Genomic DNA, 18,535 nt, shown 5'->3' with positions numbered 1-18,535 from the left:
CTAAGGTCTACGGCTCACTTACAACAAGTAATTAGGAGAAAAAGAGAAATGCACACATTTTATTATTTTTTTAAAAAACCATAGCCCTCATTATCTTAAGTGTTTATTTTCAGCAGCGACAGCCAGATCTACTTAAGAACATAAATCCCAAAGTGGCAACTGGGTACATTCTCCCCCCACCAAAAAAAATAAAAAATCAAATTCATTCAGGATGTTCTTGAGTTTGACTTTGAGTAATTCTCAAAATTACTGATGATAAAGTGTCATTCCCATTGCAGCAGCACTTCCAATAAAAGTCCCAAATGAAGGTTCACAAGGGATGGTCTCAATGTCAAGAAATGAAAATGAGAATAATTCATGCCAAGGCTCTTCACCACACGGGTGGGATGGATGAATAAACCAGCGCACTAAGTCTAACTCACCTACAATCAAGGACAAGCCCTCAAATGCTTGGAGATACTAAAGTTATCACCCCACAGCCTGCGTTCGTCTAAACAATATTACAGTCTTTACAAAGTTCTTTCCCCATTTGGCCAATGTTTCTTGGATAATGCACAGGAAAATGTTTTAGTGCCTAATTTGATTCCAAAATCTTAATATGAGGGTTTCCACAGGCTGTGTGAGTAGCTGTCAAACTGATCATTTGGAGTTATTTTTGTAAGTTCATATTTTCTTAAATGTCAAAATGTCAAAGTGATATTGGACACAAGTTCACAAAGGCACATCTGAAATTCATAACCCTCTGACAACACAATGGAATAAAGCTGGAAATTCTATTCCCACGGTTCATGCCTCTGTCTCTGTGTCAGGTCCACGTCTCTGTGTTCTACTTCCTGTTTTACTTTGATAGTCTCTCATTGGCGTGCGTCATGTTCTGTTTTGCTCTCCCCATCAGATCAGTGTAATTAGTGACAGCTGTGTTTCCCTTTTATATTTAGTGTTTGCGTCTTCCTCCGCTCTTCATTGCGTTACTTTTGCCAAGCCTGCCTTCCTGCCTAGTTGATTCCCAGTTTAGTTAATCAAAGGAGCTTGCAAAGAAAAGCGTCTGGACTTCTTTAAGTTACTTGAAGACGTTTCACCTTCATCCGAGAAGCTTCTTCAGTTCTAAGGTCAAATGGTGGGGAGTCCCAGATTTAAACCTAGTGGGAGTTTCCCCCCACAGAGGGACAAAAGGACCCCCTGATGATCCTCTAATCGCCTGAGCCAAGCATCGCCTGCTGTTGATTCCAACATCAACAGCAGGAGACCGACCCTAAGTAAAAATAAAACCAACTTTGTTCTGGAAACACCAACCAGGTGTTTGAGGTGTTTTGAAATACATCGATCTATACTGTCAAATTCAGTACTCAAATCTAATAAAACTAAAACTTGAGTGTCTGCAGCAACCAGCAAATGTTTCATGAGGTAATGAGCTTTCAAAACGCCAGTTTCTCTACAAAGGGTAAGTTTGGGTTTTAAGAAGAAGGTTGCAGCTTTGTTTTCACTTATCTGGGAGACTTCCTCAGTCTGTTTTGAGGCTTTTCATTTGCATTCAGCCTAAAAATATTCTAATTTCAGTACAAATATGCTGTCAATAAACCAAGTCAGATAATGTTTAGGGGATTTTTTATTTTAAGTACAGCTTGATCTAAGTTATTCAGGATTGTGTCAGTATTAAAACTATACCACAATCCAATGAAAAAGAGCTTTTTTTTATCTGACTACACTGGAGGTCATAATAGTATGTTTACATGTCAGGTTTGGCTTATTTTTAGGTTTCTTGAGATGACAGATGAACAAATAATAACATTGATCGAAGACTAATGTCTTTACATGACATATTATCTATCTAGGGTGTCCATTGTGTTGTATATAGATCCTGTGACAAACCTACTTAAGTTAAAAGATTTAACAATGCTTAAAGACTGTGACGTAAAAAGATTGTCAGAAGATGGATGTTAATATCCCCTGCAATCAAAACATGTTTAGATTGAGAAAGTCTACAGATTGAAATGGAAAAAATCTTTAGGTCCCATAGAAAAGCTCGATAACCTTATAGATAATAACTTGCCCATGGAGATGAGTGTGCATATAGAGATGTTACTTTATATAACTGACAGTCTTCCTCTAGAAGAAGGCGGTAAGTTAGAGGTTAAGGTTTAAACTGGAGGGTAATAGTAAAATTTAACCAGGCCTCTCTCCAGTTAGGCAGAACTTTTATAAGAAAATATATGATTTTTTATTTTTTTTTTTAAAGGTAATGTTATATTTTAAAGGGGCCAAAGTAAGAACTCAAATATTCCTTACATGCAATTATATATTTGTCACGGTTAGCCGGGCAAACCGTGTGGATTATTAACAGACCCAAGATGTGGAGCGTGCACACACAACAAAAGGCGAGGGTGGCGATAACAGAACTGAGTAAAACCTAAACTGGGACAAACTAAGAATAAAGCTAACCGGAAACCTTGAGACACAAACGGAAATGCAGGGAGATGTAGAGAATGACGGACGGAGAGACGCAGACGAACCAGCAACGAGGACGAGGTAACACACACTATAAATGCACACACCAGGAATCAAGGGATGGGAAACAGGAGGGGAACACACCTGGGAAACATCACAGCTGACGAGGCAGGGGAACGTAAACAGAACGCACTGACATCAGACAGGGACCTTCAAAGTAAAACAGGAACACATACACGCAAAGACACAGACTAAGAAACGCGAACTAAACACAGAGACCTTACTACACAAGGATACACAGGCAGGGATGACACCAAACAGAGGGAACACAACTAAACCCTGGGAAACCAAAACACAACAGTCATAATACATAAAACTATCAAAAGTAAAAGTACAACAACCAAAAACACTGGGTCACTGACCCAGGACCATGACAATATTTTTACACTTACAAGAGTCCTGAGCTGATGTCTGATCAGCTAAGGGGCAAAAGCTCTGTAACCTCTTGTTTTACATCGGGCACCTTCTTAACAGGTGAACAGGTCTTTGACATTTTTTGTTTTAAATGTGTGTGAGGAAATATTCTGAACAAACGTGTCTTGCTGAGATGTTGCTTATTATATTGACATACCTGGAATTTTCAATAACTGACACATAGTGTCAACGTCTTCTGCAGAAGACTAAACTATATTTGCTGATATATTGATAGACTGTAAATTTCATTAACAGCAAAACTACTGTGAACTTCAATTCAATTCAATTCAATTTTATTTATATAGCGCCAAATCACAACAAATGTCGCCTCAAGGCGCTTCATAGATACAGAGAAAAGCCCAACAATCATATGACCCCCTATGAGCAAGCACTTTGGCGACAGTGGGAAGGAAAAACTCCCTTTTAACAGGAAGAAACCTCCGGCAGAACCAGGCTCAGGGAGGGGCGGGGCCATCTGCTGTGATTGGTTGGGGTGAGAGAAGGAAGACAGGATAAAGACATGCTGTGGAAGAGAGCGTAGCTGTAAGTTACTGTACAAGTTACTTGTACAGTAACTTGTACAGTAACTTACTGGCATCCAGCTGCCACTCACTGTAAAATTACAGCAACCTGTTTACAATGTTCTGTCAGTGTCTCCAACTCCAACTGCTTTTTACTTTTTCCTTCAAAGTTACATACACAGTCAATTTAAGTGTAATAAAATGAAATCAAATATTGTGATTGTCAGTGTTGGGGAGTAACGGAATACATGTACCGCCGTTACGTATTTAAAATACAAAATATGAGTAACTGTATTCCGTTACAGTTACCGTTTAAAAAGGTGGTATTTAGAATACAGTTACTTTGTTGAAATAAATGGATTACACAGCGGTACTTCCCCGTTTTATATTGTGGCGGGTCAGGACTGTTTGGGTTTTGTTTGACAGCTACGTTCTGTTGTTCCAGGCGGCAGCGTTACGGTTGCCATGGTTACAGGGTGCCGCTCTCTCTCTGCGTGTTTCCTGGGTGAGAGAGCGCCTGTTGTTGTTGTTATGCTAAGCTAATAGGCAGAATGCTACAGGTATAGCGCTAAAGAATGTAGCATCATAGGCAGTGTAGTCCGTGCTGCAGGGAGAATGGACTGCCATACACGTTATGTGTCTGTGAGCGAGGGAGGGAGAAAAAGGAAAAGTACGAGCTGTCATCGAGCAAAAACGGGAGCTGGAAGCATGTAAATATAATAATAACCACTGCAGCCAAGAAGAGAGCCTGACGAGCCCAGTTGTAAGTAAGCTATTAAGACTCGACTGTACACCGTGTTCGTGTTTTCCTCCAAAACCAATAAGTTCCGTTGGAGCAGCCTTTCAACGCCTCTCTCTGTCTCTCGCTAGCAAAGTTGACCCAGACAACAAAGTAAAGCTAGTTTTCGGCTACGAGCCCGACACAGAACCCACCGTATTAGCCAGAGGTCCCTTTACTACGGTTCGGAGCCGCGGACCTTCAGTAACAGTAATAAATCACAGCAATAGTACATTCATGTAGTTGTAAACAGCATGATAATATATTAAGTAATCCAAAGTATTCAGAATACGTTACTCTCATTGAGTAACGTAACGGAATACGTTACAGAATACATTTTGGGGCATGTATTCTGTAATCTGTAATGGAATACATTTTAAAAGTAACCTTCCCAACACTGGTGATTGTGTTGTTCTGCATCATGTAGAAACTTAGTGTAGAAAGAGAGCTAGCACATGCTTTGTGGGGAGGAAGCCTTTATGTAAACATGAGTTAAGGTAAGGGGTTAGATTGTGCTCGATCTGAGATATCAGAAAGTCCCCTGATACCTATGATGGGTATTTTTATCATCGTAGCACAATCTGCACCTGTAGACTTAAGACTGTGAGGTCAAAATCCAAGCATTTTCTTTCATCTAAGGTTTACGTCCATGTCTGATAAATACCTTAAAATATGCAAAATCAATATGCAAAATAACTCTTAAAGTTTTTTTATGCATCTTTGACAAGCACTAATTAACAGAGGGACCAAAGTTTGCTTCATTGCTGTTTGAATATTTTGTGCTTGTTTAAAACATCTCGTGTGTGTGTGTGTGTGTACTAAAGGGCAAATGAAACATCAAGAGAGGTCGCTTGGGAAGGTATGCATCAGTCAGCTGATAACATGTTCAGTAAAACCATTCAATTTAAATAGCACAATGTAACCAACTGAGCACCAAAGTGTTATCTGTAATGAAAGGTGCAAGGTCAGAGAGACTGCCGCATCCTTCCTATGGAGAATCCTCCCTCCCTCCCTCTTCTTGCTACACCACACACCTCACAGCATAAAGCAGGACAGGTGCCTCTTAAAGCATGTAAACAAAACACAAGCTGGGGAGAAGCCTTGCAGCATCGTAAGCAGGACACCCCTAGATTTCCTTCTGAAAGTAAGTAACCATTCGCCCTTCAGTGTCGCATTTTAAGCATGTAATCAACTCCAGAGTAATTGAATACGTGGAAAGCATTCAAAGGAGGAGAGAAGAATGAACAGGTGAGAGAAACAGGAAGGAGTAGAAACATGGATAAAAAGAAGCGAAAGAAAAGTAGGAAGAGATGAAAAGTAGGAGGAGAGGACAAAAGAGCATAAAGGGGCGACATGAAGGAATGATGAAAAGGAGACGGGTGGAAACACAAAGATGGAACATTAAAAGAAACAAGGAACAAGATGTGGAAAAGTAGATTAAGATGAGAAAGAACCACAGAAGAAAAGGAGAGGAAACAAGCGAATAAAGAGTAGAAGAAAAGAGAGTAAAAAAAGATGAAAGAACATGTATTTAAGAATATTACCAGAGAGGAAATAAAAAAGACCAAAAAGGGAAGGGAGGAGGTGAAAAGATAAGATAATGGAATAAGAGAAAGACAAGAGGGGTGGGAAGGAGAGGGAATAATGCAATGTAGAAGACAGCACTGCAAGAAAACAGAATAAAGGGAGAAAAGTAGACACTGAATAAGACTGTGGAGTCAAAATACTGAATGACAGAAATAAGAGAAGGGAGGAAACAAGGGGAGGAGAGAACCAGAAAGGGAAAAAATTAGGTGAATATATACTGCACAAGGGGGGGAAAGTAGTTACAAACGGTAAGCTAAAAGGAATAGGAAGGGAAACAGATGGAGCTGTAACCAAACGGAGAGGAGGAACAAAGAGGAGGGAATGAAAGGAAGGGAGAGGCGAGAAAGACAGAAGAGGAAGGTAACCGGCCAGATATTCCGCCCTACATCTACAGCTCTGCATTTTGGATAATGAAGAGGAGCAGGTGGGCGAATATTTTCTGTCACAGTCTACAAGACACGAGGACACTGGCAGTGTGTACGTGTCTGTATGTAAAAGTGCGTGAACACACAGAAAGACACACACAACAGCAGGCATGCCAACAGATCCACCATAGTTACGACATCACGACATCACTAATTCTGAGGATGGATCCTCTCTCTCCCTCTGTGTGTGTGTTTGTGTGTGTGAGTATATCTTTTTTAGACAGGCTCAGTGAGCAGACTACAGAGGTCTAGGTAATTATCTCCCAAACAAAGTGCCAAGTACAAATCTGTTTTCTTCACTCCGTAGTGAGTCAGAGAGAAAGAAAGAGAGAAAATGTTGATAAAAACAGGAACGTGTGAGGAGAAGCTGACATAGACTGAAGAGGTTCATGATTGTCGTCTGATTTTCAAGCTTCGTAAGATTTTTATTAAACTGTTATTATATTACCATAGGCAGGTTTGGCAGGCTTTCTGTAATGCTTACTATTTATGTAATCACAGTCTGTGTATTCAGGATCCAAAGGAGAAGCAGGGAAATATCAGTGGAACACTTTTGCTAAAACACAGCCTCATGGGCGAGAAGTGGCAACAGTGTTGGGGAGTAACGGAATACATGTACCGCCGTTACGTATTTAAAATACAAAATATGAGTAACTGTATTCCGTTACAGTTACCGTTTAAAAAGGTGGTATTTAGAATACAGTTACTTTGTTGAAATAAATGGATTACACGGCGGTACTTTCCTGTTTCATATTGTGGCGGGTCAGGACTGTTTGGGTTTTGTTTGACAGCTACGTTCTGTTGTTCCAGGCGGCAGCGTTACGGTTGCCATGGTTACAGGGTGACGCTCTCTCTCTCTGCGTGTTTCCTGGGTGAGAGAGGCCTTTTTGTTGTTGTTGTGCTAAGCTAACAGGCAGAATGCTACAGGTATAGCTCTAAAGAATGTAGCATCATAGGCAGTGTAGTCCGTGCTGCAGGGAGAATGGACTGCCATACACGTTATGTGTCTGTGAGGGAGGGAGGGAGAAAAAGGAAAAGTACGAGCTGTCATCGAGCAAAAACGGGAGCTGGAAGCATGTAAATATAATAATAACCACTGCAGCCAAGAAGAGAGCCTGACGAGCCCAGTTGTAAGTAAGCGTTTAAGACTCGACTGTACACCGTGTTCGTGTTTTCCTCTGAAACAATAAGCTCCGTTGGAGCAGCCTTTCAACGCCTCTCTCTGTCTCTCACTAGCAAAGTTGACCCAGACAACAAAGTAAAGCTAGTTTTCGGCTACGAGCCGACACAGAACCCACCGTATTAGCCAGAGGTCCCTTTACTACGGTTCGGAGCCGCGGACCTTCAGTAACAGTAATAAATCACAGCAATAGTACATTCATGTAGTTGTAAACAGCATGATAATATATTAAGTAATCCAAAGTATTCAGAATACGTTACTCTCATTGAGTAACGTAACGGAATACGTTACAGAATACATTTTGGGGCATGTATCCTGTAATCTGTAATGGAATACATTTTAAAAGTAACCTTCCCAACACTGAGTGGCAATTACATGTTAGGTGACAAGAGTAGATTTTACTTTTTCATGGAAGATTTAAAAAAAAAAGATAAATGCAAATATAGTTAATATTTCAGCACCAATATCAGTATTACAAATATTTTTCTTTATTTTAAAATAATGTAGACAGGATAGTAGCAGTAATGGCTTAGGATAAGTGTGGCTGGTTATATGTTGTGTACAAATGTGTGTTTAAATATGGGCTCTAACCTTTTTTAGAAACATCGCACTTAAAAGAAGCACATGTGGCCAATAGAAGTGAGAGCCATATCTAACTGTCACTATAAAGCCAGTGTATTGCTGGTTAGGACACCTATTGCATATCTGGGAGACACAAAGTTGTTTTGAATAACTATCAGCATGTAATACCCTGGAATACTAAAATTTCAGTGCTGGAATCCAAAATGTAAAGTGTGCTTTTTATGATGAGATACGTTTATTTGGAAGTTAATATGTAGTTTGAGGAGATAATCTTATTTGTTGAAACTGCAGTGAAGTTACAGATGTGTAATATAATTGCTCCAAATAAGCTGGCAAAAATCTTCAGATGTGCTCATTAAGTACAATATGTAATTTAGCCTCAGCCAAGTTTTTCTTCAAGAAGAGAACTAATAGAGACGTCAGTGTAACTACAAGATACAGAATTAACCAATTTAAGATGATAGTACCATCGACTTTGCTGGGCTGCTCTTGAATTGCCCTTACAAGTTGATGATAAAGCAGGCACATACAAATTGTTGACATACAATCAACCTCACTTATCTTAAATCATTACGACTTCACCACGCTGCCAAATCCTGTTGAACCCTTTGTCTATCCCGATCTTGCCCAAATCAGTGTTAAAGCCATTAAAAAACAGCTTTTACACGAGGCAAACACACTGCATGTGGATAAATAATGAGTCTACATTAATTTAAAAAATGACAGTTTCAAAAATATAATGATAGTGAGTTACTGAGTTGGGCTTGTTGGTATTTTGTTGCTTGAGAATCAAACTTGCTTTGTTTGTTTTGGAGAAAAGATTATTTCTTCTTTCAAAAGCTCGTCCTGCTCTAAGAAAACAGCAGCTTTTCTTGTAATGCACTGTGCACATACAATAAACTTGCACTTTTGTTCTCAACATGTGGGAGAAAGAAAGAAGGTCCATATCCCGTTGATGTGCCTTGTTCTTCTTTCACCACCATTTCCAGTCTTTTTTCAGGTAACTGTGCCCATCGCCTTTCTCTCATACCAACATCTCCGTCTTTTTCCTGCCTGCTCACAGAGGAAGCCGATAAAGAGTTGGCCCCTGTGGATGGAAAGGGAACACATTGTAGAAAATACCTCTTCACTGCCTAACCAAACAGCAGCTTGGCCTTACATTCTCTTCCCCTCCATCAACCTCTTTTTCTCTCTTACACCGTCTGTCTCTCTCAAGTGTTCCCATCGCATGCTCTCCAACAAAAATTACACACACTCGGCAAACCAACCAGGAGCGATGTTTTTGATTATTCACAAACTCCAAAAGCGCACTAAAAGCTCCTCTGAGACAACGGATGGATGGATGTGTGAAGGACAAACTGCTTCTACTTGGGGGGAAAAAAACATGAAAAACATGATTTCAAACCAGAATAAATCATGCAAAGTGGTTCAGTCTTTACAGATAACGAGTGTTCAAAGTAATCAAATTATTGCTCTTTCTTGATCATGGAGATAATTTAATTAAAATTACTGAACACAGGAGGGTTCTTTTAATAATTCTGTTCCTATGCCGTCTTGGCTGGGAACATGTGCCACCTCCTACACATGCAACAGTACAAGCCAATCAGCAATGTCAGTCACTTGTTATCTGTCAAGAAAAAAATATTATTTGTAAAGTCTAATGCAGCTTTAAGATTCCAGATTTAAGTTTTAAAATCTCAACCTCAACCACTTAAAACATTGATATTAAAATTTCTGCACTTAAAGCAAAGCATAGATACAGCTGTCATTCCTCTTTGCCCAGATTGCATAACTATAGAGTAAAATTCAATGAATCTAGAATAGAATAGAATAGAATTCAACTTTATTGTCATTGCACATGCACAGGTACAGGGCAACGAAATGCGGTTTGCATCCATCCAGAAGTGCTTTAGTGATATAGATATATTACAATATATATTAGCAATAATATAGATATGTAAGTATATTACAGAATGGGTCTATTATGGTATGTTATAATGTACACGGTATGAAGTATGTTGTGAATATTCTATAACTATAAGTATGTACAGGCTATGAACAGGATATAAATATGAAATAAAAAACTATACAGAAATCTGAGATATACAGTTATACAGAAATGTGAACTATGCAAGTTATAAACAGTTGTAGGATTAAAAATTATCGTATGTACAGAATGATTATTTACACAGAGCTATACAGTAGTGCAGTTAAGATAAGTGAGATATGTGGATAATTTCTACAATTCAATTCAATTCAATTTTATTTATATAGCGCCAAATCACAACAAAAGTCGCCTCAAGGCGCTTCATAGATACAGAGAAAAACCCAACAATCATATGACCCCCTATGAGCAAGCACTTTGGCGACAGTGGGAAGGAAAAACTCCCTTTTAACAGGAAGAAACCTCCGGCAGAACCAGGCTCAGGGAGGGGCGGGGCCATCTGCTGCGACCGGTTGGGGTGAGAGAAGGAAGACAGGATAAAGACATGCTGTGGAAGAGAGACAGAGATTAATAACAGATATGATTCAATGCAGAGGTCTATTAATACATAGAGAGTGAGAAAGGTGACTGGAAAGGAAAAACTCAATGCATCATGGGAATCCCCCGGCAGCCTACGTCTATTGCAGCATAACTAAGGGAGGATTCAGGGTCACCTGGTCCAGCCCTAACTATATGCTTTAGCAAAAAGGAAAGTTTTAAGCCTAATCTTGAAAGTAGAGATAGTGTCTGTCTCCTGAATCCAAACTGGAAGCTGGTTCCACAGAAGAGGGGCCTGAAAACTGAAGGCTCTGCCTCCCATTCTACTTTTAAATACTCTAGGAACAACAAGTAGGCCTGCAGAGCGAGAGCGAAGTGCTCTAATAGGGTGATATGGTACTACAAGGTCATTAAGATAAGGCTATAAAGTGCTAGTGGTTGTGAGTGGTGGTTCAGTCCATGTTATTATTGTGTGTTTGAGGCTACGGTTGTCCATTGTGTGTGTGTGTAGGTGGTTGTGGGTGTCCAGTCCATGAGTTTAACGTGGGTCAGATGTCAGGAGGCAGAGTTCAGGAGTCTGACAGCTGTTCCGGTACCTGGTGGTCTTAGTCCGGAGGCTCCTGTAGCGCTTCCCAGAGGGCAGGAGGGTGAAGAGTCTATGTGATGGGTGACTGTGCCTGACTAGTGCCTAGCAGCTTAAAAATGACAAATAATAGAGATATCAAGAGTCACAGTTGTGGCATTTCAACAGACAAGAAAGATCATGTCAGAAAGCAGCGCAAAGGGAAGCCATCAAGAGACCAAAGAAATGATGCAGAACACATGACAATAAGTGGAGAATGAGAGTGTACACATTCAGTGAGAACTAGCTGAGGAGAGACTTGTTGCCATAGCTCATATACTGAACATTTCAATCTTACTTTTTTAATATCGGTGAAAAATTCAGTTGTCCATGTGAAGAACTGGAATTAATAAGAGTCAAGTTGACCAAGGAAGGCAAAAAAAGTTGCAATCCCCATCGCTGTGTGTGTAGAGCTGATGTATGACCTCAACATATGAGGTCGCTGGTCTCACAGAAGCTCTTCACACTGAAACCAGGATTAATAAATCCACATCAAGCTGTCAAACAGGTGGACTGAAAGTAGTGCAGAGGAGAAGTAATGAAAGACAATGTCAAGAACCTTAAGTGTTGCAGTTTGTGACTTTCTGTGTATTATGTGAAATGTAATGCTCCGAAGAAGCCTTGTTCTCAGGGGGAAAGTATTATCTGGGGGGATCTCTCTTGATTTAGCTGTTAAAAACACCATCTTTAGCGTAAAGCTAGCGACCAAATCCCAGTGAGTAAGTGCATGTTTGACTGAAATGTAACGCAACATAAAAATGTCCTCATGAAGCCTGTTTGTGGCCTGATGAAAGATAAATTGTTGCCTAACAAGTGCTGCCGTGCATGCTTTCCATTTCATTATCTGTTCAGATATTGCAATTATGTATTACTTACTTACTACAGCTTTTCACTCTGTGTTTCTTTTGTCTGTTTATCCAGCACGGACACACAAACACAATAAAACTTTCCCTCCTCCAATCTATCTTTCTTTTTCTCCATCTCCACAGGGGTGACTGATAAAGAGCTGGCCTTCATGCATGAGGAGGGAATAAGGGATCCTTCTTTCTGCTTTGGTGAAGACAACGAAGTAAACAGAGAGTCCACGGCTGAAGAAAGAGAAAAACCATATGCATACTGGATGGATAGAAGACATATTTATTGACGAGCAGAGAAAAACGGCAGGACAGCAATGCTGTGAAAGACCACTGAAGTCCTTAGTTAACCCTTTAAGACCTACCATAGAACCAAATGCACCAGAGCTTATATTATATTTTTACATGCAGTAGTGCCATTTTTGGGAGCATTTCAAGTTGATATACATCAATACAACCATTATAGCCCAAATTTTAATAATATGTCTGCATTAAGTGCATAGTAATTACATAAATTGCAAAAAAGTGCAATAAACTACAAAAAAATTAAAAATCGTTTTTGTTTTTTTAACATATATTTCTAGTTAGAGAAATTTAAGAGGCTTATTCCTCAAAACTGTAAATACAAAAAAGTTGCACAAAATAGTTTCCCACCACAGGAAATTTATTTTAAGTGTCTTCATAGATTTATTTTTGAAATACACCAATTTTTATACACTGCAGGAAAAACGAAAATAAATATTATAGTGCAAATTTGCAAAAAAGCAGCATATGCATCAAAATAAACTATTTCCAGCAGTGCAATATGAGTCCTAAGCATCCCAGAAACAACACAGAAAGTCATAAAGTCAAACATAACTTTTAAAAACACCAGTATAGGCTCATGAAGCCCTGATGGTAAAAAAACAAAAAACAAAACTACATTTCCGCGAAAATGGCGTCACTTCCGGTTTCGGGCAGGTCATGGCGGACATGCGATAGTTCGCGCTGATGGACAAGGAAGTGTTACAAACAGCTGATCGGATTGGCAAAGCGTGTTTCTGGAATATTATGTTTTTGTTCCTGCAAGTGGTTTTTATGCAGTTTTTGCAAAGCTATATGTGGAAGGAAACCGTGACCTGGGATAAGCTGATGGCATAAGATGTAAGTACAATTCTGGTTTCATATGCAAAAAAAACTTATTGCGCTAGCTTACATGGTTGCAGTGTTACCGGGACTTAAAAATAGTTATGCACCGGCTTTAAAGGGTTAAGAGAAAAACCACAAGGGACATTTACAGCTTAAAGACATACTTACATATACTCTTGTTTTTCCTTTGAGCTTGTTCTCCAGCTCTACATGAGTTCAGCTGAGCGTTAATTGTCTGTTGCTCCTTGAATGATTACAATAAATCACTGAATGACTCGCCTCAGTCAGAGTAAATCCTCGTAAACAATGAAGTATGAAAATGTTACAAACTGAATTTTAACAGATTCTATTATAAAGTAAATCACACCGCTGAAAAGATGCACTGTGTTTTATTACAACCCCTGGAGCCTTTTTGTAATGAGAGAAACACAGCGTCCCCTTGTTCACAATTATCAACTTCACCTTGCACAGAGCTCGGTCAAGTCCTCAAACAAGTAGCTAATCAGATGGTTTCTTCACCTACGCTAAAAATTGCTGCTTTGTTCACAAAATAATGAAGAACACTGAAACAGATTTTAGTCAATTAAAGAGAAAATCACCACAACATGGTGATGGGAAATCTGTTTGTGTTTGAGAATACACAATAACAGAGGAAAGTTTGCAGTTTTTGCATTTTCAAACCCCACGTTTGTTCATGCGTGGTTGTGTCAGGCAAGTCAGGAGCTGTTAGAGCAAAATTTATTTTTTTACCCCCAAACACGCTGTATAAAATGACCCGTTGTTTCTCCCTTGTTTCCCAGTGCCATGTTTTCAGTTTGCATACATTTACATTCACTAGAGGCTCTCGGTTCATAGAACTGCACTGTACTTTTTTTAAATATATTAGAAAGTCTGAGCAGCAACTGCTTTACTTTTACAATTTAAAATACAATTGGACCAGGAGTTTTACTTTTGTTCATGAAATGGTACTATTTAGTATTGAGTTTGTGGCAGAAAAGCAGAGAAATATTGAACTTTTTATTTATTTATTATTAATTTCGTTGGATGATCTTGGCCAGATTTATCCTTCTCCTTCAACATAATGAAAGGTGATTTTGTAATGCATCCCCATTAAGTAGAAAATGAAAATCTAATCATTTTAAATTTCTATAATTATTACATACAGAAAGACAATTTTGAAAAAGTGAGTCTTTTATGGAGATATCTGCTTTAAATACCATTCTTAACACCACCAACACAGGCACTGGCATGGCCTTTGTGCCTCGTTTCATATCTACAGGCAGTGTTGGGGAGTAACGGAATACATGTACCGCCGTTACGTATTTAAAATACAAAATATGAGTAACTGTATTCCGTTACAGTTACCGTTTAAAAAGGTGGTATTTAGAATACAGTTACTTTGTTGAAATGAATGGATTACACGGCGGTACTTCCCTGTTTCATATTGTGGCGGGTCAGGACTGTTTGGGTTTTGTTTGACAGCTACGTTCTGTTGTTCCAGGCGGCAGCGTTACGGTTGCCATGGTTACAGGGTGACGCTCTCTCTCTGCGTGTTTCCTGGGTGAGAGAGGCCTTTTTGTTGTTGTTGTGCTAAGCTAACAGGCAGAATGCTACAGGTATAGCTCTAAAGAATGTAGCATCATAGGCAGTGTAGTCCGTGCTGCAGGGAGAATGGACTGCCATACACGTTATGTGTCTGTGAGCGAGGGAGGGAGAAAAAGGAAAAGTACGAGCTGTCATCGAGCAAAAACGGGAGCTGGAAGCATGTAAATATAATAATAACCACTGCAGCCAAGAAGAGAGCCTGACGAGCCCAGTTGTAAGTAAGCTATTAAGACTCGACTGTACACCGTGTTCGTGTTTTCCTCCAAAAACAATAAGTTCCGTTGGAGCAGCCTTTCAACGCCTCTCTCTGTCTCTGCTAGCAAAGTTGACCCAGACAACAAAGTAAAGCTAGTTTTTGGCTACGAGCCGACACAGAACCCACCGTATTAGCCAGAGGTCCCTTTACTACGGTTCGGAGCCGCGGACCTTCAGTAACAGTAATAAATCACAGCAATAGTACATTCATGTAGTTGTAAACAGCATGATAATATATTAAGTAATCCAAAGTATTCAGAATACGTTACTCTCATTGAGTAACGTAACGGAATACGTTACAGAATACATTTTGGGGCATGTATTCTGTAATCTGTAATGGAATACATTTTAAAAGTAACCTTCCCAACACTGCCTACAGGTACAGTGTAAGGAGTAGGTTCAGTGCAGTATAAGGTGCAATGTGATTGGTGGTATTGCACATTGAGTAAAGGGTAGGACTGCTGGTTGCTACTGTACAGTTATATAAATAGAGGTAGAGATAGAGGTAACAATACATCGATTTAAAATAGACATGTAGCAGCATGTTAGTATGAATTGTTTTGTGCTTTACCAAGACACATGGATGTCCATGCTAAAGAGCTCAGGTTTATGAAGATCCAAAAATCTTACCCTAGAAAACATACCATATAAACATTTTTATTGCTAACGAATTGCATTTGTTACATTTAGAAGTATTTTAAAAGCGTTTTACAAAAGTGTACAGTAGGAAGAACCTTGTGCTTTGAGTGTTACAAACACAGACAGTAGGTATCATAAGATTTAAGAAGAGCGATATCTTCCCTTCTCCATGGCTGAGGATTGCTGCTGCTCCTGAGGTTAGACGGCTCATTGCCAGGGAGGGAATTCATTGTCACTTGCATTTGGATTGGAGAGACAAGAACAAGGAGAAAAGAGCGGTGCTGATAAAAATGAGGGCACACAGACTGGAGTATGAGATAGAATACAGAAGGAACTGAAGGGAAAGATAAAAGGGAGGAAAAAACTAAAAAGACATGTTATAGAGAAGTGTAAAGAGAGAGTGAAACTGCAGATGGTGCTTCAAGAGGAGAGAAAGTATAAGAGGTTAACAGAATACCTAGTCATCTGCATTTCAATTTTCCTCAGCTCACTAACGCTCTGTTGTCAGTCATTCTCTCTTCTATTTATGCTTCCATTACGTTGTTTTCATCCCAATTTGCTTCTTTCTGCACCTGTATTTATTTTCTTCCTGTTATAGCATGAAAAACAAACTACAAAAATAATTAGTTTTGCTTTTGAGGTACAGTAAAGCTCTTGGTGGCTCTTGGGAAAAGAGATAGAAAAAATATTTTCCTCATCTTTTTCTGTTTACATAGATGCAGATATGCATAAAGATCTTTATATCTATTTTTGTGGCCAAAGTAGGTAAAAGTATCAGTACAGAATTTAAACACCACTGCGTCTTGAAGCAAGCCTCACCATACAGCAGTGTGGGGCAGTAACTTTAATTTAAATGGGAGGTGCATGTGGCACTATTACAGGTATAGTCACCAGGTAAATATACCTTTCATGGTGCTAACACAAAAACACTTCTCAGGCTAATTCAAGTTATGAAGAAGACTCTTAATTGCAATTAATTATTACTTAGTTATTTTGTCCTTCCATGTTTTTCAGTTTTATGTGTAGCTTTATAAGAATCTGCATAAATTCCACATTAGTAACAGATATGCAAATGTCATATACCCTGCAGAAGAAGGCTTTTTTTTTTTTTTTTTTTTTTTTTGCAATTTTCTAAATATTTGTTGGATTTTTCATATCACAAGACGGATGTTGACAATTTTTGATATTGACAAATCCATCTTGTATTTGTCAGTAACAGTGATTAGAGGATCATTTTGCTGTAACCATAGTGTACAAGCTATAAAAATATGTCTTCACTGTCAAACAGTGCTGATATAACTGTAAAGGGGTCGAGCTAATAAGACTGCAACAGATATGGAAAGTGAACTACCTAAAAACTGCAATGACATGACTTGACATTATTATGTCATCGTCTAATATTTGGTACATTCTACTAACATCAAAGATAAAATAGAAACATCAAGACAAGAATAAGTATATTGATGTTACACCCAAGGAAGAAAGATATGCATACATTTCTCTTCATTACAATGCAGAGCAATGCAGATTTACTGTGTTACTTGGCCTGAAGAGCCATTTAATCTCTTACTGAAACAGCAACCCCCAGTGGTTGCAGGAAACACTGCAATATTTACGCAGCCTGTGGAATCATTTAGATGTTGCTAAAGGGCAAGGACAGGGTTGTAACTGACTGCAGTGATGTCTTTTTTATTCTCTTCATCGCACTATGTGTGTATCTTTCTCACTAAAACAATACCTTGTACCTGCAGAGATGCATTTACTCTAATTTTAGCACTGCTAAAATTGTGTATTGTGTATTACTACATATTATATGTGCATGTTGTTTATATACTTCTCTTCTGTTCTCTTCTAAAAAAAAAGATAGCTTTGGAGGCGAAAGAGATAAAGGAACAGTGGCAGAAATCTTTGGACAGCTGTGTCATTATCCTGGGTCTGTTGACCCAGCGTTTTAAGTTTTAGTTTATTTGGATGTTGTTTATGTTTAAGTTCATTAGATTAGCGAAGTTCATTTGGTTATTAGACTCCTTGTGTTTTCTTCCCCTGTATTTAAGTTTCCCTCACTCTTTGTGTTTCATGCTGCGTGTCTTATGTTATCAAGTTTGTATTATCACGTCTGTCTCGTGTTTCCTGTTTTATTTTGAAGGAGTCGTGTGTTCTTTGTTCATTGTATTTAGTTTCACTTCCCTTGTCCTGTCATTAGGCTCATGTCAGTCAGCTGTTCCCATAGCTGGACTGGCCATCGGGCATACCGGACATTTGCCCGGTGGGCCGCTGGCGATTTTTTGTTTTTATGGGCCAATCGATTTTTTTATTTTTATTTTTGGAAGGGTATAAATAATGAAAGGTGTTGGATTGGCCAATTGGTCATGATCGACTCTGGGCTGGACCAATTACAGCCGAGGAAGTCGGATGCACCCGCCCCCTTGTTTAGCAATCTTATAGGCCATCCATCGGCTCTTTGTTACTTCGGAAACATGGCTTACGACGTAATCCGATAACAACCGATCTCTTTACCCGTCGGCTTCCCGTGGCTGTCATGCAACAGGTCTTGTGCCAAAAAGTGATTGCCTGCCAAAAACTGATTTCCAATGTTTGCATGTATTTTTTATGTGCAATATCTATGTTGGTAAATAGACTTCGGTGAACAGCGTTTACAAAGGGGCTATATATGGAATTAAAAAATTATCTGTTTTTTCAAGTATCTTTACAACTCTGTGTTATTGTACTTACATTATAACCAATCCGGTCCTTTATCCCCACTTTAAATATTTTTACAGAACTATTGTAATATTTGAGCCATTTCTGCTGTCCAACTACTTCTTACAAAAGACATTTTTAATGTTAATTAGACATTTTTTTAACGGCATAAATAAAGGTTATATAAAAGTCACTGCCAAAGACTGATTGCGGCTTCTACCTTGTTACACTAATGTTGTTTGTAGCTCAGTATGACTT

The sequence above is a fragment of the Neolamprologus multifasciatus genome, chromosome 13 (genome assembly GCF_963576455.1).
Source record: "Neolamprologus multifasciatus chromosome 13, fNeoMul1.2, whole genome shotgun sequence".
Lineage (NCBI taxonomy): Eukaryota > Metazoa > Chordata > Actinopteri > Cichliformes > Cichlidae > Neolamprologus > Neolamprologus multifasciatus.
Note: the sequence above shows the minus strand (reverse complement) of the source record.